The sequence below is a fragment of the Apus apus genome, chromosome 1 (assembly GCF_020740795.1).
Source record: "Apus apus isolate bApuApu2 chromosome 1, bApuApu2.pri.cur, whole genome shotgun sequence".
NCBI lineage: Eukaryota > Metazoa > Chordata > Aves > Apodiformes > Apodidae > Apus > Apus apus.
The window spans coordinates 42903247-42928047 of NC_067282.1; the positions used below are offsets into that span (position 1 = coordinate 42903247).

Here is a 24801-nt window from a genome sequence, read left to right on the forward strand (position 1 = left end):
GTGAGTTGAAGCCCTTAGATAATTTAAACTACACTATTTGATCATTTTGCTTTTGCACCTGCTATTCAAGACCTGTCTGATATGACCTTTTCACCTTAGGGAGATAAAAAGCACTGCTGTAGTTACAACACAAAGAAAAGACTACAAACCAGTTAAGACAATGTCCTATTCCATTCAGAAAAAATAAGCCTGGATGGAAGGTCCTTAACCATTTAGCACTTTAAAAAAATAAAAGATGTATGGAACACATCGTACAGCAATACAAGAACATGTGAAATAATGTGGTAAAATACAGCAAACTATAAACCACCCTAAAAAGCTTATGGTTAAAGTTAGGATATCTCAACCTCTCTTATAAATAGAGGACTGAATTTCTGTTAGTCTGTAGCTTTCTTGGAGACATCAACAGTGAATGGGTCACTGGATATAAACTTAGATGTGGACAGCCCTTGAGATGTTCTCCCTTCTTTAGCTGTTCCAAAGTTGCTTCTTGCAGTTCCTGGTGCTGTTTATCTAAGTCTTCCACAGCGCATGCTTCTTCTGCCTACATTTCAGTCTGCCCCTAAGAAACACTGAAGTTTATTTTAAAATAAAAGCATTATAATAGGCATCATAAAAACTTACAGTTTTCTTCCTTTCTCGAATAAATGTTTTCTTGCCTTTTTTTTTGTTTTATGATAGCTAGCAAAACACATGCTTTTGTAATTTATCATCATTCAGTTATTGCTGCTGAACTGCATTACAAAACAACTAGCTATACAAGCTGTGACTTACTCTTTTAGCCTTTTCTAATCTAAGATGAAAAGCTTTTCAGATCATGAAGACTAAGAACACGGTTGCAGGCACAGGAGGTGGAGAAGCTTTTGAGTATTCTTAATTTGCAATTCATAACACATTTAATAATTTGCAAATCCAGATTCTTCAGCAAATATGCACATCTACTAAGTATTTTTCCAACCACATTGCTTTAATGCTAACTGTCAAAAATAATCCTGACTGTTAACCATGTCATAATTTATCCAATATACACATTTTTCCAGGAAAGAACAGCACTATGTTATTACTTAAAAGCATCAGATATCATCTTGTAGCCGTATTCCAACTGGAACTTAAATTGCAACATAATTAAATATAGAGGCAGGTAAGTATAAATAACTTCAACTGAATGTCTATAGCAGAAACAGCTTTGCTGGTTTCTCCATTTTATTGGATTTGGGTTTTAAACATTTCAAGCCACCTTGCAATGGATTTAGCTGATGTGGTGTTTTCAGCCACTTTGGGAACCTTTCTGGCAGCCCTTGAATAAGTAAGATGAAAGTTAAGCAACTGAAATAGTCTAAGAAACATTTACAAAATAGCTAGGTAAGGCTTTTGCTGAGATGCAACTCCTTTATTGGTGCAATTCACTTCACTGTCAAGGCAGGTTTAATTTCTGAAAACCTTAAAAAATCCTAAATAACTGACATCCTTCCCCTTCCATCAAACTATGACAGTTTAAACTACAAACTGAAACACTCCAGCCAAAAGCCTACAGACCACTAGAAGCATCAGGTGCTTCTATACACACAGCCTTGCCAACTGCCTTTGCACTGGCAGAGTGCTTTTACAAACTAATTTTTGTTGTGTTCTTTTACATCTAAACAGTGAGAGAAAAGATGGCTGTGGAAGTGTCCACATTGTCAGGAGGATGAAAAAAAATCACAAAAGCAATCAAAACTCACTGGCATTCAAGGGAGGCTGCACATGGGATAAAGCAAGTCCTACTGTTCTGCACCAGTGCTAAAGCCTCTCTGATGTGTACTAAGGAGCAGGGTCGGTCACATCTCATCTCTTCCAAGAAGCCTCAGGAATACAAATTACAACCTTCTGTTCACTTCTGAGAGTTAGAAGCTTATTTTGACTATGAGAGAACTTGTAATAACTAATCATAAACCAAAGATGCTGAGAGCTTGAGTAAACTCCAGAAATAAGCATACCCATATCTTCTGTACTGTCAGATGTTTGGCAAAGAAAGGTTCAGCAGACTCAAGCTGTCCTGCATTGTGCTCTCCCTGACTGGACATGACCTTTTTCTTATGGTTACAAAATACGTGGAATCTCAAAGTTTTGACATTTGCAAAAACATTTGGAACCTTTATGATTGTGTTTTCAAGTTGTGTTTAGAGAAAACCCCTCTGGCTGCATTCTTATTAATCTGTTCATCATTTCCTTATTACATTCAACAGTTTGCTTTATTTCCCTTAGCAACTGCAAATTCATATTCCAAAATGGAATAAGGACTTTGTTTTTCAACCTGTACACATGCTACAGATGTCAAAGAACATTCACTGCAGTCAGCACTTCCTTAGATTTTGAGTTCTTTCTCCCTAATAATTGTGTGTCTCAATTCACCCTGGGAATATATATTTATTTTTCTTAGTCCAATTTTTCCCCATTTAATCTTTCTTAATTTAAAAAAAAAATGTTCTTGGAACTTTAACAGTGTAAGCAACAATGTCATACCTTTTGATACATTAAGGAGAAAACAAACTATTCTGTATATGTAATTATATAGGTTCTTAATTATTCTAGACTTTTAGTACTACAGTTACTACTGTAGCGAGTTACCTGTGTCTGTACTGAAACTTACCATCTGAACCAGTATTTCAGTTTAAAGTAGGTGTTTAACCTGTAAGTATGCTACATGCACTAAAAATACCCAGGAGATTACAGCTTATACTTTAAAAAATTTACTTAAAAACTAAAAGCATCAGTAACGGTGTGTTTTAACAACTCAGTCTGAGGCAAATTTATGCTTCCTTTAATAAATATTTGCAAGTTGAATTAACTTAATAGTTTGAGATTAATCAATATTTCCATCAGCCTGAATGATTACCAGTGCTTATAACCAAAAGTGCAACAAACATGCTTTAGATCTAAGTTGGGAACACTTGAAAATAGAGGCAGTTATTAAATGCAGAATTATTTTTACCTTACCAACACAGGATTTTATTCTTGATTAACTTTCTACCTAAGTGTTAACCTTTAATACAGTACAACTAGCTCTTGCATAACACTATACTTGTCCACGGTGCCTGGAGGTTATGTTTCATTAAAGTATTTTGGTGTTCACAAGAAACAATAAAGAACTGTATTCAGATTAGGAACACTAAACTAGAAGGTGCTACACAGTCAAACTCATAGCCCTGTCAAGTGGGAACACATCTTACTTTTTTAAAAATTATTTGTAAGTGACATTAATTAACATGTAAGTGACAGCCCTAAGTAACTGCACATCAGAAATTCTCATGTTCTGACTCACTGCTCAGAGGACAAGACCCATACTTGGGGGACCAGATTCAGCTCCAGCTAACCAACAGATCTGGGATGTAGCTTGGCTCTTCTGCACTGGGAATCTGGGAGCAGTCAGTTGCCAAACATCTGCTTTCAAAAGCAGGCAGAAAGCAGAAAAAAAAACAACCAAACAACAACCCCAACCTTCTGATAAGAAAGTAATTCCAGTTTCTGAGGAAAAGGAATTTATTTTGGTATGCCTGGTTTCCAATGACAGATTCTGACCCTTTTCCATTGCATGCAACAAACAGCTCTGATACAGAAGTGCTAACAATGCAAGGTGGGTTTTCTCCATGATGCTTCTTGAACGATGAGGTAGATTTGGTCTTCAGGCTGAGGTGCCTTCTGGGGTGCAGGGTAGCTCTCCTCCTGTTCTGGGGGGTCTATGTCTGATGAGGAAAAAAAGGATGCAGGAGGTGGTGTGAACTCAGACCTTGTGCCATAGTAAAGCATATCAATCAGCTGAAAAACATTCCTGGTCTCCCATACTACAAGTACCAACAAAGAACCTAATTTATTTTCTGACATCAAGAAACAATCCCTACAGATTTATCCTTGTAAAGGCAAATCTGTCACCCACTTTTGATTTGAAAACTAGAATAGTGCAATTTATGCAGTTATTTGTGCAAAGCAGTGCTATTTTGCTCAACTTACGCTAAAACTCTACAGAACTTGCACTGAGCAACTAAAATAGACTATTATTCTGCTGGGTACATGAGGCAATCTTCCATGGAAATTTCCTTCCTGTTGCAATCTTAGTTCAAATGATGTGCTGGTAAGTAACTGCTGAGCACTCAACTGCTCCTATCACATAGCCCTTTCCAAAGATTTCCAAACCTCATCAACTCACGAACAGTCTTCAGAATAAAAATAAGTAATTGTGAAAGAGTCTTAACTAGATGGCTCCTCTCTTCATATACAACAGCTGGGGTGTGTAAGTATATACAGAAATGAGAATCATTACTATTTTTGTTCCCAGTCAATGGCAAGACTCTTGCTGGAAGGGTCACGATATAGTGCTTTGGTGTTGGCTAGATGCAGGACTGAATATAGGCACAAGTTCTGCAGCACAGTCTCTTCAACCTTCTTCAACACAACTTTCTTCAAAAGTTAGGAAGACTGAAGCCCCTTCCTCCATTGAGTTTTTTGTGGGGTTTTTTGTTTGTTTGTTTGTTTTTGTTGTTGTGCTTGTTTGTTTGAGGGGGTTTTGGTTGTTGTTTTTTGTGGGGTTTTTTTAATAGTTATCACTCTTTAGAGCATTATGTCAAAAATTTCAAATTCAGAAATACCTGACAGTGATTAAAAACTGTTAAAGTTTGCCTACCCTATAACGAGAAGGAAAAGAGACCAAGCAGCCATTATCAATAAATACAGCTGGAAACTTCAAAAGGGAAACTGAAGTATGTGCAGATAGATTACTCTGTCCTTACAGGTAATCTAGGTGTTAAAGTCACTGAAAACCTGAGGTAAACTGAAGAAATGGTTAAAAAAAATGCTTTAAAATATTAAATTCCTGTCTCAAAGGGATATCAGCGAATTTTACATTTAGTTTTATATAAACTGAAATCTTTTAATAGCTGGCAGTCTTTTTCCTTTTAAAGAGCCATGTGTGCCCTTAATACATGTTAACATATTCTAAAAGGTAACTGCTGTATATTTAAAGCAATTACTAAAAGTTAAGCTATAACTATAAAAAGCTGCCCTTTTTATTTACTCAGTAAATGAGTAATCATTTCCCTCTGAAACTTTACTTGATAAACAGATGAATTTATTAGGAAATACCTTCCCAATGAGATATGAGATCAGTCCTTTTCAACCATGCACAGACCAGTCTAACCATCATGTCTTGAATTCAAATGTAGCTAAGAGCAGTTTTTACACACACTAATAAAAAGGGTAATGCGCTCTTTACTACAGAGGCATGACTGAACTCATTTAAGCTGTGAAATTACTTTGAATGCTATTGGAAGGCCCTTCTCTTGAAAATGAAGTTACTTTTACTCAACTATGTAGGGGATTAATTAACTCTAGTACTTCCTAGCATCTCTACTTAACCAGTTTGTTGGGGTTTTTTTGTTTTGAAGTATTATGGAAATAGATTGTAGTGTCCTTGACCTTTTCCATAACATCAGAGGAACTTATCTCATACGCCTGGCTCGAGATGCTTACAGCTAAGCTGGGCAATTACCTCCTGGTTTCACTGTGACCTGAAAAGATTATCTTCAGCGCTTCCTCATTTTGGAAGCAGACTCAGCACTGGACCTCACACATGTAGGTTTTACTGGCTCTCATGGCTGCATACAACATATAGTCCAAGTGTTCTGTCTTTACTATGCACTACTAAGGTACAAGGTCATCTCTTGTACCTTATGAGTCTGATGAGGTTTACTTCTTCCTATCCCTAAATTATTGTACCAGGAAGGTGCTCTGTCCCCCAGCATTTGTTCAGAACAATAAGAGACAGTGGGAAAAGGACTGGATAACAGCAGCATCCTCTTTAATCCTTTCTGAAGATAATCTCAAAAAGAAATCTCCATTTTTAGAGCCTCTTCTACCCCCAAAAGACTAGGGTTCCTCTCTAGTTCCTCTTGCTGGTCTGTCAGTCCACCTCAAGGGAAACTACAGTGCTCTGGTGCTTAAAATACATCAAAAACCACAAAGTCCTTGTAAAACTTAGATGGAAATAACGCTTCTGAACAGGTCAATTTCAGCAGCAGCAGAACTGTGCTGCTTGCAGAAAGCTGAATGTTTAAGAAGTCAGGCACTAACACTCTGGTACCAAAAAACAGCTGCCCACCAAATCTGTGGCTGTTTGGCCATCAAGGTCCAATGCCCTGGTGAGTTCACAGGAAAAGGTCCTCTCTCTACTGCTTTTAAGAACAACTTGTATATTTTGTATTTTCAATACAAAAGGATTTCAGTATTTAAAAACTGTCTTTTAAGAAGAAAAAAAAAAAAAAGGATGGTGGATCTTTCCTCCTTTCTTGTTTCCACACAGAGGGAGTAACCCTGCCCTATCAACATGAGCTGATTCCGTGTGAGCACATGCCTCTTTCCCACCTCTGAGAAAATAAACCACCTCATCTTGGCTTGGATTTGTGTAAACTGCTGACCTATTCGGACAACCAGTGTCAGAATCCTGGGCTCCAACGATAGGCCAAAAAAGCAACATGCACATATTCTCATCTGTTCAACTCCTTCTGGAGAGCCATCTCACATTATCATTTATATTTTAGAATGAAATTCTGACCCTATTTAACCTGCGTTAGAGGGATGGATGTTCTTCAGTGAAAGGTCAACCTTTCAACTGGTTTTACTGACCAGCAGAATTTCAAATACTAATTTATTACTCTATAATTTAGACTTCTAAGCACCAGCTAGGGAAAGATGGGGCCCTTTATGAATGAGCATTAGCATGAGCTTGGTCTTAAAATCTATGACTAAAGTTCAAAGTAATAACAGGAACCAGTAGGGTTTTAATTTTTCCTAATCACTTCCAAAATGCTGTCTCTTCTATTACAACCTCAGGTACAAAAAAGGAAACATTCACTATGTTAAATATCAATATGTTTTTAACATATATATCACTCATTTCCACACACCACACATTCTGCTTAATCCTTTCCCCGCCCCCCCCCTTTTTGGTAAAATTCTCCTAATTTGTGAGCTGAAAAAGTCTTAAGGAAAGAGACATCTGCCACATCCCGAAAAACACGTATTAAAAACTTGATGACACATTTTACAATTTAAAATTATGCCTATTCCTATATGGGAAAGCATTACTTTAGTTTGTTCTTAAAATAAAGCCTATGTCTTCTGGAATAAATTAATGCTTAGGTAAGACAGCAGCTCATGCTACAAGGCTCTGGTTTTAGATCAGAACTTTCCTAAACTTTATGGACTGACCTCTTCAAAATAATTCAGTTACTAAACTGTTATACTGTACTTCTCTTTGGGTTTTCACTCGTGTTAAAATAAATAATAAACTGCTGCAAGCAACTCTTCCAAGGTATTTGGACATGCAAACTCTTCAGTTTGGTCTTTGTGTATAATCTGAGCCTCGTGTCTCCACCAAAATCTAGCCAAATTATGAATCGCTGAAAAATACTGGCTGAAGGGTATTTGGTAATAAGGGTATAAATAAAGTGGTTAAATTCCCTGGATGCCAACCAGACCCTAGAAATTATTTCATACAACCTTTAGCAATTTCTGTCCGCAAACGTGGCTCATGGTGGATTTGCAATATGACTGAATCCACAAGTTCAGAAATGGGATGGAAAGAGTGAGTTCAGATAACATGCTAGGGAGGGGAAAGAAGAAAAAACAAGGATGAGAGGAGTGAGAAAAGAGAAAGAATTGTGCAGTGAGCTGAAAGAGTATCAGGGACTGCAGACAAACATGACAGAAGGAACAAGGTAGAAGCAAGCAAGAGAGATTGAGAGAACCTGTGTCAGACCGAGGATTGCAAATTCAAAAAGACTGAAAAAAACATAAGAGATCAGAAAAAGACCAAGAAGTTAAAGCCACACTGAGTGCAAACGAACACAGGGGCAGCAGCTTGAAAACTGGGGAGGAGCTGCAATGGCAAAGGAACAGCATGGGGCAAAAATGAGCTGGAAGCATAATGCAGAATTTTGTACCTTCTACAATTACCACTGCAGCATCCAAAATGTTTTCTCTCACTAAACGCCTGGGGAAAATTGACATTTTTTTTGGTTTTCCCCTACATTAGCACTGGAGGATAAGTCTTCTACTGCCATCAGTTACCCAGTTAGACCAAAAAGGTCAGAGATTTGCAGTGAATCTAGTGAGGTTCTTGACAATTTTTGTGGTTAAAGACTGATGCTTTTTTCTCCACAAGACCCCTAGCTCACTCAGATCAAAAAAGTACACAGTCTGAGAACGAATCAGAACTGAAGTGGAAGTTCTCCATTTATAAGAATGTTTGTCATACATGGCCCGAGGAACAGAAATCAGAAAAGGAGGATGACTCTGCAGTTACAGAATGTAAACTGTAGCAAAGGAGATTCTTCTTCTACCACTCTTCTACCATTGTGATCTCCCGTGGTGCCAAAGACAGTGCTTAAACTTGCTTAAGTGTTCAAAGATGAGCTGGAAGGCTGGGAAGCTACAGCTGGAACAGAAGCTGGTATAAGTTCTGAATATATCAACTATTTTGACAGTTCCTAAACATCCCAAATTGAGCATTCAAGTAATAGATATTTTTTTTTCTATCGAGTTAAAAATCCCTTCCTGTGATTTTAATTTTTTTTTCTCAAATTAAGACACCTCTTCCCTTCGCTCACAAATATGAGAATAAATTTAATGATGCTTTTGTAAAACATTCAGATCCTACAGTAACAAGTAGCTCAGAAAACCATCTGAAGTAGTTCATAAAGACATCAATGTATAAATACAAAATACTTGTAGCATTTGGTAAAAGTAACAACTATACAAGAAACTATTGGCAAGTTATTTTCTACAGACTTCTTGTACCTTCTGCCACGTACAGGGGCTCCTTCAATCAAAAAAAAGAAAAACCAAAACCCAAAAAACTCAGTGAAAGAGCAATCAATGTCTTCACAGTTACAGTGTGTGGCAGACCCCAAAGTTATCAGAAGGTCACATAAAAATGCAATCTAAAAAAAAAAAGTATTTGGAAGAAATATCCAACAGCAGGTTCTCAAGTACCTGAGTTTGTGGCAAAACAAGTAACAGCTTCTTTTTAGAATATTTTGCTATTACTTGAAATGGATACTTCATAGTAAAGTAAAATATGTCCACTAGAAAAGGAAAGGTGACATCCTAGAAACTTTTCTATTAAAGTGTAAGTCAAACCACCTAACAAACAACTAAAAAAACATTTGTAAATTTCTTGGTAAAAAAAAATAAATTACAAAAAGCTTTCATGCAGAAACATTACCTAACTATGGGGCTCCTCGGATTAACCCTCCCAGTCAAATTTTGGGCTTTCAGCCAGTTTCTGGAAAATTCATACACATGAGCCAGTTCCCTGAAGTCAGCTAGATTTGTCCAAGAACACCTGAAGGGTCTGGCCCTTTAGAAATAAGCTTAGAAAGAATAATCGCTACTAAATATTTAAGCATATAGATATTAGCAGAATAATACAGTTCCATGTAGTAACTGACATTTTTGTGCCAGCCCAGCTGTAACACTGGACAACTGTGTCCCAAGTTCAACCAGGAACTGCAGCTCACAAGAAAGCAGCATGACTGCAAGGTCACACAAGAGGTTGTTTGCAAGCTCGAAAACAACCTCAAGTAAGGTAATTTATTAGCAATTATATATATGATCCCTGCTGCATGTTCTCAGCCAGGATCAGGAAAGGCTTCAAGGAAATGATTTTTTTTTTACATAATATATAGAGAGCTGGACATTTTAAGAGGATCAGTCCCACAAAGAGAAGGTTAACATTTGTTGGAACAGGATTTGTGCTGTTCAAAGCACACATCAGTACCATACTTGCAGATTCCTTTATGTGAAACTGCAGAACCAGCTAGAAAAACTCAGTTACATTTAATCACATCCAAATTACTTTGCGTGGTCCAGATGCTCCCATGTAGTTTTCTGAGAGCATGGATGCTTCTGCTTTATACCATTGTGTTGGGGAATTCTTGGGGTGCACAATTAAAGATGCAATTCTTGTATCTAAAATTCAAATATTCATAATCTGTAATAGCAAAGTGAAAGTCATTTATGCTTGAGAAAATATAATAATGGCAAAAGGTGTAGGGAAATTCTACTGAGACAGTCATCCTTCACAGAAAAGCTGGAGAAATACACAAGCATTAGAGCTCTCCAAAGACTTGAGAAAGGCATTTTTGTTAATCTGGGCTATTAAACATTGCTAGTAAATCAATCTATTCCTGAAAGCATCTGATCTTTTTTACAGTCCTAATAAGAATTCTGCACAGAAAGTCAAACCCCCACACACAATCGGTTCTTGCTTTTATATTTACTCATCACTAAAAGACTGTAACTACTCTAATCCAATAAATTTATTTCCAACCTACCAAAAACCCCAGAGAAATAATACTTTTATAAATGGAATTTCCATGCTTGAACTATTCAAACACATTTTCATGCAACACATTCCTTTAAAATATGTGATTTATTGATGTAGTTAATGTTATCTTTCCTTAGGCTGATGCCACCTGTTACTTTATACTCAGTGGGTTGGAGAAAGCAGTATGCACTGATGTATGCTGCTGCTACAGACTGAGACCATCCAGGTTGACAGAAAGAAGTGACTGTATGAAATGGGTGATGAGGACTTATCTGAGCTCCCTGGTCAGAAGACATGACAAAAGGTTTGGCTCTCTATGGTACGTGAAGCTGGGAGGGTCTAGAAGGAATTTACTTGAATACATTACTACTATGGGTTGTTTGTTTTTTCTCTTCATGTTACTATGCTCAAACAATGCAGATTTCCATAAAGCAGAAAAACAAATGAATAACCATGATGTTAAACCCTTCTGATTAACTACTATCCAAGATGGGTTAAAAAAAGAGAGTTAAATAGAATTAATAGAGTAAAAACAGCACCAAAAGGAAAAAGAAAAAGCAAAAGGCTACATGGCTAATGGGAAGTATGACACCCAAGAAGGAAGAGTGTTATTTACTCTGTAAAGTTGTAGTGCTATATCTCTAAGCAAACTATCAACTAACCATGTTTCGTGTTAGAAATTATGCAATTCAAGAAATGGAAGGAAAATATTTGCCAGAGTCATTGGTTAGTAACTCAGGAGACTGATTATCACTCAGGACACTAGAAGCTTCCTTGTCCTACAAGCTGTCACCAGTTGTTCCTCCAGAAGACCGCAAGCACTCCCATGGAAGGGTTACAATTCTCTCATGGAGAAGGGGAATTGCTCGTTCTTTCCCCCCTAACTTCCACTTACACTGACATACTGTCTCAGAAACAGCACTCTGAAATTTTGTTATATACTGTTCAAGTCCCATGAACTTGTTAAAAACTCTACCTGCTCACCCTTTGCCACAGTGCACTGTGGCAGGGGCTTTTGAGTTATTTTTGACACCCAGTTTTGGGTCTGCTCACTTGAAAAGACAAACATTTGGGAACTGGGAGGCAAAGACATTATTAAGGAAGATAGAAGCTCTCTTAGTCTTAAAATCAAATTTCAAACAGTATCTTATGTATGAAAATATTTGATTGATAGGTACCAGAATGCCCTTCATAAGCAGTTAAACGTGGTTTAAAAAAATAATTATCAACAGCTACTGTCAAAAAAAAATTTTCCAATGGAGATGATGTTCAAAGACCACAAACCGAATAAAAATTTTTGAAAGGATTAATTTTACATAGTTGCATGGAAAGCACACTCAGATACTCTATATTAAACACATTCAAACCTCATTGGATATATAAAAGATCAGCATAATGACCTACAACAGCAGCTTTGTATTACATTAAAATGCAAAGTAGTAATAGGAGACTTTCAAGGGCAGATACTAACTTCATAATTTGACACATGAACCATAACTGTATTAACAGTAAAAAAGCAAGTGTCCTCTGCTACTGTTGCTCGTGGACTCATAGAGAAGAATAAATTAGAAATTAGTAGTTATGTCAATATCATGAATGTTTGCACATTTTAATGCTTCAGGCACTAGAAAACACTGCTGAACCAATTAAATGCTCTGGAGATTAAAGTACACTTATCTGGAGTGTACTTTTTCACAGCAGTTCTTACCGAGCTCAAGTTTACTTTGCTCTTAACCAGGCAATCTCCCAGCTGTAGCAGCAGCCATGCAGCAACAAGCATCCTTCTGCAGCAATTTGTCTCAGGAGCAGCAATTTGCCTCAGCTGCTTATGTCATGCTCCAGGAGTTACTTTGCTATTACTACAGCCCTTTACCACACAGCAAACTATCCTCTCTCTCCATAGTAGGGGTGCTTGTTGGCTTTTTTGTCTGTTTGTTTGGGGTTTTTTGGTTACTCATACCTTCTTTCTGAAATGTGATACAATTGCATCTAACTTTCACTTCTCATTGGTCATACACAGTCTTGACTTAAAAATAACGTGCAAGGTCATGTGTTTTAAAACAGGGCGTGAAGGCGAAAACAAATTTTAAAAGCAAAGGAGTTTTGAGCAAGTAAAAGTATTAGAACAGCTCTATTAAAACGATCAGCATGGATGCTTATTTTTACATAAAATGTTTTGTTTGAGATTTTATTCAATAAACAGCTGTTTCTAGAACATACATTAGAAAAAAATACTGGAAAAAGAAAAGATAGGAGTTTTTTCTAAATCGTGAAATTTGGAGCTAGCAGTGCAAACAGGAATAAACTTAATTTTTTTTATAATCCTGATATCTATATCTGAAAGGCTCAGCTCCTGGCAACATACAAGCAAAAGAACAAATGGCTTTTTTTCTTTCAAGTATTAATCGGGGGCAGTGGACTTGAGGGAAGCAATGGGGGGAAAGGGATTATTATCTTTTTTTTCCTATCATTAGATAATGACTTCTCATGGTTAACAGAACTGCATGCAATACAGACAATTCCTGAAAAAAACAACCAACAAAAAAAAACAAAACCAAAACTATTATAATCTTGATTGGGACAATTTCAAGGAGCTGAGAAAAATGGAAGGGCAAGAGACATGACATGAGAAAATAATAAGCAGTAGCCTTGTATGCACATATGGTAAAAAGATTTGAAGAGGCTGAAAATTTGAAAACTAATGTATCTGTTGAAAACCAGTAAGGGATCTCACAGTGACCTGTCCTCTTCACTGTTCTCTGATTAGCTGTGATTTCTTTACCAGAATCCCCATTATCTTCACATCCTGGTTACAAACCCTGACTTCATCTTTGTCTTTCACAGGCATCAACTACAGAAAACATCTCTTTAAGAAGTGTTGTCCCCCTGGATGAATGTTCCTGGGGTCTACAACAAACAAAGCCAGTAAATCTACATGCCAATAAAAACTGTTGTGTTTTCTTAGGTCTCTCCAGGGCTCTAAATGACAATGGCACCACATACTGAATCTGAATTAGAAACCCGTCACATCCTTATCCTCCTGCTTATTCAACTGAGCTGAAAGATATTTTGACATTTTAATACATTTTAATATAACCAGTACTAGAAAAAACAAGAAACTTCAAGACTATTATTTTTATGACATAGTAATAGCAAGAGACAACTATATTTGATAGTAGGATGACAATGAAAGCAGTATAAAAACCAAAATGTACTGCAAATCAGTAAAGCAGTACAACCTTCCAGCAGCTGGTGACCCTACACGAAAACACTGTGCAATTTGGGCAGAGCGGCTTGAGTGACTTAGATCCTATTTAAAACCAGGGCTCTCTGGACAGAGTCTGAAGTTGTTGACTGATTTGTTCTGAAACCAACCCAAAACAATTAAGCCCAGGATGAAAGTGTGAAGCAGACCCTGCATAGTTTCATGCAGCGCTCTTGTGGGTACAGAACAGCAGCCCTTCCAGGAGCAGTGATCCATTACAATTTATGTATGCTGCACCCTGGAACATGGCTGGGATGCCCAAGGGGATCATTGACCTCTGTAACAGGACACCATGAAGCCTACTCTTTATTCCCAACAATATGGCCCAGTAACAGAGTTGAAAGGAAGCATTTTCTATATGTTACACAGGTAACAAACTTCAATAATTTGTAACTAATGGAATGAAGGATACCACACAAAAATAAAGCTTCAACTTTCTATAAATAAATCAGGTGATCCTAAGTTTAAATCTTACAACCTACCTGATATTACTTGAAATCAATAATCCCACTCAAAAGCATGATATAGGTGCAAGCATGCTTTGAATTGTTGTGTAGAAAGGCTAAAATATGTAGCAGTTGAGCATTTTTCCAGCGTGCTTTTATCTTATTAGATGTTCACTATTATGTACCTGGCCGTAAGTATACACAAATTGGGTACTGTGTTTCTAGCCAGGATTGCAACAATTTGTGAGACTCCACAGAATATGCAGTTTTTCACAGAGTTACAAAAAGAATTTAAAAATCTGCAAAATGAGCACTAGAGCCAGCAGAACGCCATGGGAGTTTTTTTGGGTTTTGTGGTAATACTATGTCTATAAAATCTAACAGGACAACTGCAAAGCGTAACAGTAGAACTCCATAGCTAAAAAAGCAATGTATTGGCACTGCTATGTTGAAGGGGAGTATGAGAAAGAAACTTCAAGTTTAGCATAATAGAAAAGCTTATGATATTCCAGTTTATAATGTGATGCATTATCTGACAGGTTAAAAATGGCAACCTATATGTATACATACATATATTTCTGGATTTTCTGAGGCTGACACCTCCAGAAGCAACTGAATTCATCTGAAGCATCCACTCTGCTATGATGCAAAAATCAAGCATTAACTGTTTTCACAAAATCTGACGTTTTTATGGTGGTCATGCAAGAACACGCAGCACATCAAATAGCCTCCCAAATCTGAAAAACCTAGACTTAGATAAGAAATAAAAAGGCACTGCAGCTAAACTTCTGTATCATTCAAAAGCATTGTTGAAGTATTAACCTATAATTTTCACTAAACACAGAAAGTTCCATTTCAAATTCCCACACAACTAGCAAGCATTTCATACTGAGTAAAAGAGATGAAGTGCAGAACAGTGGGTGAACATACAGAAACAAAATATTTGGTTACATAAAGAAACACCAGGCTCATTAATCAAGCAGTCTGGGCTGGTCTCCACATTTCTCACACTCCCAACTGCAATGCTGTGCATTTTAAGGAAAGCCTGCATATTGAGCAAAGAAAAAAACCCAACAAGAAATCAACAACAAAACACAAACCAGTATTCATACAGCTGGATTGATGCGCTCTACGTAATTTTTTTACATGGCCTTTTTCTGTGCTGATTTCGCAGTCAGAGGATCACTATGGAGGAAACGTGTTCAGCTGGTAAACTTCACACCACCCCACTAAACTGCAGATATTATTTTTAGTTCTTTCTAGCACTAAGCAGACAGGGAATCCGAGGCACAGTGCCAGAATGTAAACCCACTCCTTCTGAGCTGACTTTAATCACGTTGCCTTGCTCCCACTCTGCTCCCATGTTTAGGTCAGCAAATTTCCTCGAGGCTAAATCTGAATACATGCACACATATGCCATGGATAATCTGGGTGTGTTTCTTCATGAATAATTCACATAAAAGTATGTTGTGCTGCTCCTACTGAAAGGCCCACTTGATTTTCTCTTTTGGCAAGTTTTGCCCAAAAAAAGTGCTGATGAAGAGTAGCCAACATCTTGCCTCTATTTATAATGTTATTGGTTTACAAAAAAAAAAAAAAAAAAGTGGATCCTCTTCACAGACTGTAGCTTCTCAAGCTTGCAGCTTGGCTGCACAGAAAATTAAGGGACTCTCACTGAGTATGACAACAAAGTCAGGCCAGAAGTATTTTCTAAAAAAGCAGTACTTGTTTAAAATCAATCTAAAATCTCCATAAATAATCGAGTCTTGTACACAATACTAAAACAAATGTCACAGCAAGGGCAGTACTTTTCACAGAAAGCGGTCCTACCAGATGTTCTGGGATTCACACATTAGAGAAACACTTCAGCATCTTCAACTAAGTTTGTTTGTTTTGTTAGGTTTTTAAAAGTATAGTTACAATAGCTTTTTTGGCAATTTGCATCCTAAACTGCTTAGAATGCCACAGAAAGTACCATAACACTGAGGGCAGTTTGTTATTTATTTCCACTGCCAAGTATGGCAGCAAGTCATACACACACTCCCTTCTCTTTACAATCTGCAGACTAGCAGGAATTAATTTTTTCTCTCCAGGCTACTGAAGCAACTATTTTGCATGCTATGGCAGAGCTGGGGCAGGCAGGAATCTCAAGAGCTTTGCATGTGTACTGCAATCCACCGTGAACATCAACCTGAAGGTCACAGACCAGCTTTCAGCACAGGGTTTAGCTGGAGTTTGTGCTGCTTTGATTCTACCCTTCCAGCTGACCAGTACTAAAGAAAGCAACTGGTTCCTCTCTGACAAACACAGCTCTGTTAAATATGTACTACCCTACTTCTATTTTTATTTAGAAATCCTACCGTAATTCAAGATCAAGCTAAAGCAAGAAACAAACTATGAGAAGGCATATAAAAATAAGCTTCAACAAAGTTAGCATTGCATGTCCTAGTCTTTCATTGCTCAGTTACAGGATATTTACTCAAGCTCAGAAATACTCCAGAGCCCACAGACCACTGACTACTCCCAAAGTTCCTGGGACACTGCCTTTTTTTTCTTTTTCTTTTTTAATGAACATAACAGGAAACACATACTGCATCACAGAGTACATAAAATATATTTAACATCAGCATTCTAAAAAAAAATAAAATAAAAAAAATATTTATTAATTGTGCTAGGAAAAACAAAATCAGGAATGATCTTAAAGGCAGTCATTGCTATGCCCCCAAGGATAATATTCTGACTTCCCACGTTTTTCAACGCAACAAGGATCTCTAAACACCACTGTGCAGATCTCCATGTTCTTGCCAAGAAGAGTAACAAAATCAAACATAACCCCAGTCATTTGAACTGAGAAAGATGCTCATTAAGGTTTATCAACGTGCAAAAATCAACTTCATAACTGAAATACACTTTAAAGTCAGCTGTAATTGTAGGAGGAAAACCACAGAGCCAGGGATGGTAGAGCTGGGAAAAAGCCACACTTCTATGGTATTAGATAAAATAAAACCAATGACTTCTACAAGTGTTTCACACAGGCTTTGAACAAGGATCTCTCTCGCATTCACATTTTAAACTAATTGAATCCTTCAGAGAAGTGGTACATGGCAAACACTATAAAATCCTACCTATCTTCAGTGGTTCCAGAGATGCAGAACAAGAAAAACCTTACCATATTGCCCTTCCAAATTTCCAGACAAGATGATTTGTAAAAGCCTATCCAATTCTGAAGAGATAAAAGGATAAAAAAAGAGAATTATGGATTCCATGAGAAAGCCACTAGATATGTGCAGAGATGAAGACAACTCACTATCACAAGTAACTTATAAAGTCAGGAAGTATGGTTTAGTAGATAGAATTTCTTCAAAGCACTAAACAGAATGTCTAAATGGTACTGGGAGCCCATAAATATATATATATACATATATATATATAAATAAAAAATAATTTTTGCAGTGCTTCAACCGAAATATTTTGCCTCTCTTAGAAATTATCCAAACTAAACGGAATTATAACACAACCAGGTAACTGCTTATTAGTTCATGGCATCTTTCAGAGGCTCTGACAGAAAAAAATAATTAACTGGCTGCCCATGGCTTGGACAGGCATTTGCTCTGCTGGGTGAAACACTGGCTGGACAGCTGGGCCCAGAGACTGGTGGTGAGTGGAGTAAAATCCAGCTGGTGGCCAGTCACAAGTGGTTCCTCAGGCCTCAGTACTGGGACCACTTCTTTTTAACAACTTTATCAACAATCTTCATGAGGAGACAGAATGCATCCTCAGTAAGTTTGTAGATGACACCAAGTTGGGAGGGAGTGTTGATCTGCCTGAGGGTAGGGAAGATCTACAAAGATACTTGGACAGACTAGATTGATAGGCTGAGTTCAGTTGTATTAAGTTCAACAAGGTGAAGTGCTGGGGCTACAACAACCCCATGCAATGCTACAGGCCAGGGGAAGAATGGCTGGAAAGCTGCCCAGCAGAAAGGGACCTGCAGGTTCTGATTGACAGGCACCTGAATATGAGCCCGCAGTGTGCCCAGGTGGCCAAGAAGGCCAATGGCATCCTGGCCTGTATTAGAAATAGTGTGGCCAGCAGGACCAGGGAGGTGATCATCTCTCTGTGCTCTGCATTCTTGAGGCCACACATTAGTATGCCCGGTTTTGGGCACCTCAATACAACAAGGACATTGAGGTGCTGGAGGAGTTGAAGAGAAGGTCAACCAAGCTGGTGAAGGGCCTTGAGAACAAGTCTCACGAGGAGTGGTTGAGGGAACTGGGGCTATTTAGTCTGAAGAAAAGGAGGCTGAGGGGAGACCTCATCACCCTCTACAACTGCCTGAGAGGACCTTGTAAAGAGGTAGGCACTGGTCTCTTCTCACAAGTAACTGGTGATAGAGCAAGAGAAAATGGCCTCAAGCTGCGCCAGGGGAGGTTTAGACTAGACATTAGGAAGAACTTTTTCACTGAACATTAGACATTAGAACATGCTGCCCAGGGAGGTAGTTGAGTCACCATCCCTTGATGTGTTCAAAAGTTGTCTAGATGTGGCACTTGGGAATATGGCTTAGTGCTGGACTTGGTAGAGTTAATGGCTGGACTCAGTGATCTTAAAGGTCTTGTCCAACCTAAGTGATTCTATGGTTCTATTAAGACCTCCTCAGGGCAGATGTAGTTGTTTGTGACATGATCATACATTATCTTGCATTAGTGATGCTCTACTTTATTTTGGGACTCACATTATTGCATATGGTCTTAATGTACCTACCTGTTTGTGTCAGAACATGAAGTGATAGATATTGTATCATAGAACAGTCTACACAGAACACAAAAAGCACAGATTCTGTTTATGAATTAAGTCTTTCAATATCTTAAGATTGCTTTCTAACTGCCCTCAACCACCATGTTATTTAATGACCTATACAAGACATCCAGTAGGTCTGGTCTTTTAACTCTGTCATCTCCTTCAGGTCTCTGAAAAGAGTGCAGAACATGAAGGTAGATGATGTCACAGCTCATGTATTAGACAAATTATAGAAGTAAAATGGAAATAAATGCTTTTTCTTGTCTCTGAACTTGAAATAGTAGCTGCAACCACAAAGGAAAGAAAACCAGGTGGCTAAGGACAGCTGGTCCCATGAGGGGACCATGCCAACACTGCTGAAAATTCTGTATGACCTACAGCCTAGACAGCAGTCTCTGTGGTTGGTCCCCAAAATTCCTTGTCATGTTCACCTCAGAGAAACTCAAAATGCTCAGGAAGTTACAGGAAAATGGGGAAGATGGATGGAAGAGATCCAAGGAAGGGTAAGCTGTGCAAATCAAATGTTAGACCAAACTCTAGCAAAGAGTAGATGTTGGTAGGAGTCTCTCACACTACTGTCCTGCAATGACTGTTTAGAAATTGAATGACACTTTCAACATACGCTTTTATCAACAACACCTTTAAGCATTCTAGTCTGAGATTTTTATCAACCCTAAAAATCAGACTCTTCCTGTGGCCAAGAGGAAGAGCATAAGCTAGCCAAACCTTCTGAAAGTCAATTCTCTATGTCATTATTTTTAAAAGGAACTGCCTCTACATTTGAAAAACAGAACAACAAAAAAATGTAGAAACAGATAGTCAGAAGAGGAGCTCTGATTCGATGTGCACAGATGTATAAAAGTTCTTTTCTTTAAATAAAACAGCCTTATTATCTGGTCAGTGTATTACCTACAGCCACTCTCCATGAGCTCACATTGTTTTATATACTTATCATATATATTTTGCCTTTCTGAAAAACAATCCTCCTTAATGTCACTTCTACTTGCCAAATAATGGGGTCGTTTTCATGAACTGCAAAAGGACAAATGAATTAATTATTTCTACAAACACAGCAGATAAGAGCATTTATAATAAACATTAATAAGGGATAAAGAGGTTACATATCACCATTCAGAAACATCTAACAATTTAAATGTTTTTATTATTTCTCCTGTGTGGGACATGGAAGAAAAATACTATGCAAGTTCAAAACTGGAACTTAAAGATAGCTTTAGGAGCCTAAAATGAGAAGCATTCTCATTTTCAGGAAAAGTGCAGAATCTATCATTAAGGAAAACAAAAATGAAACCTTAAGTGCTCAACTTTCAGTTCCAATTCACAAATCTTAAGTCAGACACTGCTTAAAAAAACCCAAGAAAACAAACAAAAAAAACCCCAAAACAAAAAAGGGAGTGCAAGACTTTTTATCAGAGGCTGTATAGCCTGTGCAGGCTGGAGATAATGAGGCCGCTCACTTAACAATTCTCCATTCATTACAAGCCTTTAGCATCCAGGCTTTGTTTTCAGTCATTGCTTTTCAGTTTCTCACCCCATGAATGAAATTCTGACCCATACAAACTTAGAGAAAATTTTCTTTTGGTCTCTCCAAGGCTTGTTTCCTTGATTAAAACTGGGACAACCTACCTTTCTCAAGGAAAACAGTGTTACCTCTTTCCTTCACAATCACAGTGCACTGAAGTCAATCTAGCAACCAAACTGTGCATCTCTCTCCCCTCTCCTGCAGAATCCTTCAAAAACCCAAAACCCATATTTTTCATGTCTGTTATACCTAATCAAAACATAGTTTATCAGGTGACTCAACCTGTGCAATGTTTTAATATGAACTGCAAAAATGCTGTACATATGTACTTAACATGCCAAGAATTTCCTATCATTCGGCCTGTGCTCCCATGTCACATAAAAATAAAAGCACAAAATATGACTGTAAAGTTCATGAACTTTCTTCAAACGTTTATACCTTTACATTCTTCAATAAGAAGCCTTATAGAACATGACATTATTACAGCATAAAAAGCCTGCTCCAAATAGCTAAAATTAAACTCTTTGTACTGATGCCTTCCTTTCTGGAATAAACTGTCTTACGACCTTGCTTAACTGAAATGCATTATCTAACAGGCAATTAACACACTTTTGGAATAGACAAATGCTTGCGATTTTTAGCCTGTGCAGCACTGACAGAGCAGGGATCTGGGTTACAAGCAGGCTGCCTCTGGCTGTTGTATCCAGCCCTCTATCTCTCCAGCTCTTATCATAGCTTTATTTTGTCCGCAAAACGCTCCATTATTTCTGCTTCCCCTTGAGAAAGCCTATTCCCCCTGACATGGGGCTGCAGCAGACATCTGCAGCTAGCTTATACAGACAAGAGCTAAACCCTACTAAGGTCTGTTGCACCAGGATGTTTTTCTTCAACAGCCACCTTGGATTAGTTTTGAAACCCCATAACAATATATTTTGGATCACTGCTTAAAAAGTTTCTAAAAGAAATACAAAATGCATCAAGTAAGCTCTTGCTTCACTGGAGGAGACAACTATCTTCACTAATAAGAATCAATTATAGTAAAATTAGATTTAGGATGCCAGTTCAAGTTAAAAATAAAAAATCCCCCAAAACAGGCTTATTCATGTTTCAAGAAGAAAATGGAGAGTCTAGACTGGCAAAATAGTTTTTTAAAAAAGTGAAGAGATCAGATCACAAACCTCTCTCCTGGAGAAGAGGGAGCTTAAGGTAATTGTCCAACAGCATTGCTTCATTCACACAATTAAAATCTGTTTCATAGGATAAAATCAGTATTTTGTGGTAAAAACGTGTTGAAGTTGAGCTTGAAACACTAATGAAAAGGGCTTTTCTGGGTGGCAGGGAGAAGTGTATGCCTGCTATATTTATAAACTCTAAATTCTGGTTTAAAAAAAAAGTAATAAATCTGTTCCTGGGGTTGTGAAGAAAATCTGCCAAATGACACAACGCTGTCATCTGATGTCTACAGACAGACTTGGTGCATCCTAAATTATTCTCAAATGACCACAACACAAACCTAACAAATCTCTGGTTGCTATTCAGAAGCTACCAGACAGACAACTACACTCCACCCACTTCAGCTGGCTGCCAGTTTGAAAACTTAGGAGGAGTGGCAAACAATGCATAAACTCTGAGGGGAAAAAAAAGTCAAAAACTTCTGTTCCCATCCTCACCAGTCAAATGGCTCCTGAAGTTTTGTCCTCCCTTGTAATGAAAGGGTAAAAGAAAGAGACTCCTCCTAATAAAAGTATCTTAGCATCCACCCCCACTCCAACAGCTGAGCTCTGGGTTTGACAGCATGCCCAAGTACTACTCCAGAATAGGAGCTGACCCACTGGCTCCTACTTTTCAGCTTTGCAGGCTTTCCAATAAAACACGAAGGTGTTTCGTACCGCCTCACTCTCATTTTTCTTCAGTTACAGCAAATAACATTAAAAGATGTTATCTTCCCACCTGATGCTATCAGAATACCTATTGCATTGGCTTTTTATTCATCATCTGCTAAAGGAAATTGCAGGGGCTGGCAAAAAGTATTGTTTTTTCTTCTGTGAATAACAGCCCCTTTCGTAGTCACAATGAACGCACGTGCATCCTAGACGCTGTGCAATACCACTGGCAGACAAAGCAATGGGCTCGAAGCCAACGTTTTCATTCTTACCTACAATGTTTTTTTTGACTTACAGCACTTGCACTCACCTCTTGAAAGTCAATCATTATCCTCTCACTTTCATAATTTACATCCACTGTTATCCATCACAGCGAGTTGCTTTCTAACTCAAAGACCACCTGACCCCTCCTGCACTCTCTCTTCATTCCAGAGTGACTCTGTGTGCTGCTGAAGTTAATACCACCAAGACAGGTAACACCGTGGCACTGGGGTCATCTTCAGGTAGTCTGAAGGCACTCTCACCACTGAAAAGGCTAGCCCATCCTTCCCCTTCTTGGCTGCTCATTGCTACTTTGTGCCTCCAACCTACCTGTCCTGATGTAAACGATACAAGGGTTGCACAGTAAAGCAACAGAGGGAAGTGGTTTGGAACCAATCCAGCAAAGGGAGGGGAAATGCAAGTTTAACACCAGTCAGTTCGCTGCTCCAGTTAACAGTGTGGCTGCATAAACAGCTGTGCTGCCATGAAGACAAAGCTGAGAGGGAGCAATGTGGGGTCCAGTCCTGAAGAGGACAGGATCACTCCTCTCAGCAGCAGTGCCAACTTATTCTGGCTGGAAGTTACTACAGCCTAGAATGGAAAATAAGGTCGTCTTAAAATAACAGCTGCGAAAAATACTTTCTAAGCTAATACACACCACGAAGCTCACATAACCAATCTGAAACAGAAGCACATACTTAAAGATTTTGATGGTGTGCAAGAACAGCCTCTATTTTCTAACAAACAATTAAGAACTTCAAAAGATTTTCAGAGTTTGCAACCTGCAGCTTCATTTCATCTGCTCAGGACTAGGCTTAAGCACAGCTCAACAGCTAGAGACCTGAACAGACAGACTTAGCCAGCCAAGCCTCAATGACTGGTAACAAAACTCATGGAGGGAAAAAAAATTCCACCTCCTTTTCCTTTTGATACCTTAAGAAAACCTGCCTGTGGGATGCTTTTGAATCACATCACTGGCTGTGTATCTGCTACCCTTATCATAGTCCTTTGTCTGGAAATCACGTGCTGAGGAATCCTCGTGAGAAGGACTTACTCTTTATTAATGATAACAAGGCTAAATAAAATCTTGCCAGATAAAATTTAGACTATATTGTCAGACCATGATAGCAGTTTATAAAAGGGAACTTGTTCATAGTAGTAGCTTCCTCCAATAGGAAGGCTTTACCTATAGTATCAATTTGATGTAATTCCATGGACATAAGGACATTTGCCTCCACAAGGAAAGAAGGGAACGTGCACGGATAAAAGGTTTTGTCAGAAACAGTCTCCCAAATGTAAATGTTCACAAGATTAATAGGCATCTACTCTCTTATGAAATGAGGTTGTCTGTAAGTCATGGTAGTATAGCAGACGTACCCCATAAATATATTTGACTGACCATCTTCTGCCAATAGCAGGAACCTTAGTCCCCTTCAGTCTATATGGTGAGATTCCTAAAAGGACATTTTGGCTCCTGCCATGCCAGATACGATTCCCCCCATTTCATGCTCCTCCCGCGTGCTCTCTCCTGGCAGCACACAACAGTGGCAGCAGCTGCCAACAAGTTAAGCACATTCACCTCCACTTGGGAGACCTCCTATCCTATCTTTGATGATGGGTCAAGCCATAGATATGTACTCAATCTAAATCCCTCTCATGTTATAATTTATGGCAGTATGTTGGCTGAAATAGAAATTGATATACTTAGAACTTTTAAGTTGCTTCCACTAAAAAAAAAAACAAACAACAAACAAAACCCACACCAAAAAACCTCACAAAACAAAACCAAAAGAAACCAAAGAAGGTGTTCAGAGATCTAGTAAGTCAGCTAAGCAATTTCAGTAAGATCCAGCATTTCCAGTTGCACACCTTTTCCCTCATCTGCAAAAACTGAGGGGACAGCATCTTAACTCACTCACGGAAAGGATTGTTACTTAAGAGTCCTTTTTCTCACTGTCACTATGCTAAATCAAGGATCTACTTACTCATCAAACCACCATCTCTCACTTACTCCAAACAGGGAAGAGAAAGCCGTTTACTGCACATTTGATGCATGAGCCAAAGGCTGTGCAGAAGTCAGGAAAATAGTGTCTTACTGTTGCCTCTTTTTTTCCAGCTGGCACTTTATCAACAATGTCTCCACCCAAACCTAGGGTTGTTTGCAGCGCTACCGAGTGTGCCTGAGCACGGCCAGGTGTCCTCAGCACGACCCGTCAGCAAAATACGGCCTGCTGGTCGCCAACAAT

The 24801-nt window shown here is 38.3% G+C and overlaps 1 protein-coding gene across 2 annotated transcripts in view; it reads right to left on the reverse strand.

Annotated features, from left to right (window-relative positions):
• TBC1D4 (TBC1 domain family member 4) overlaps nt 1–24801 on the reverse strand; it is a 108108-nt gene that overhangs the window by 82025 nt on the left and 1282 nt on the right. The window lies entirely within an intron of this gene.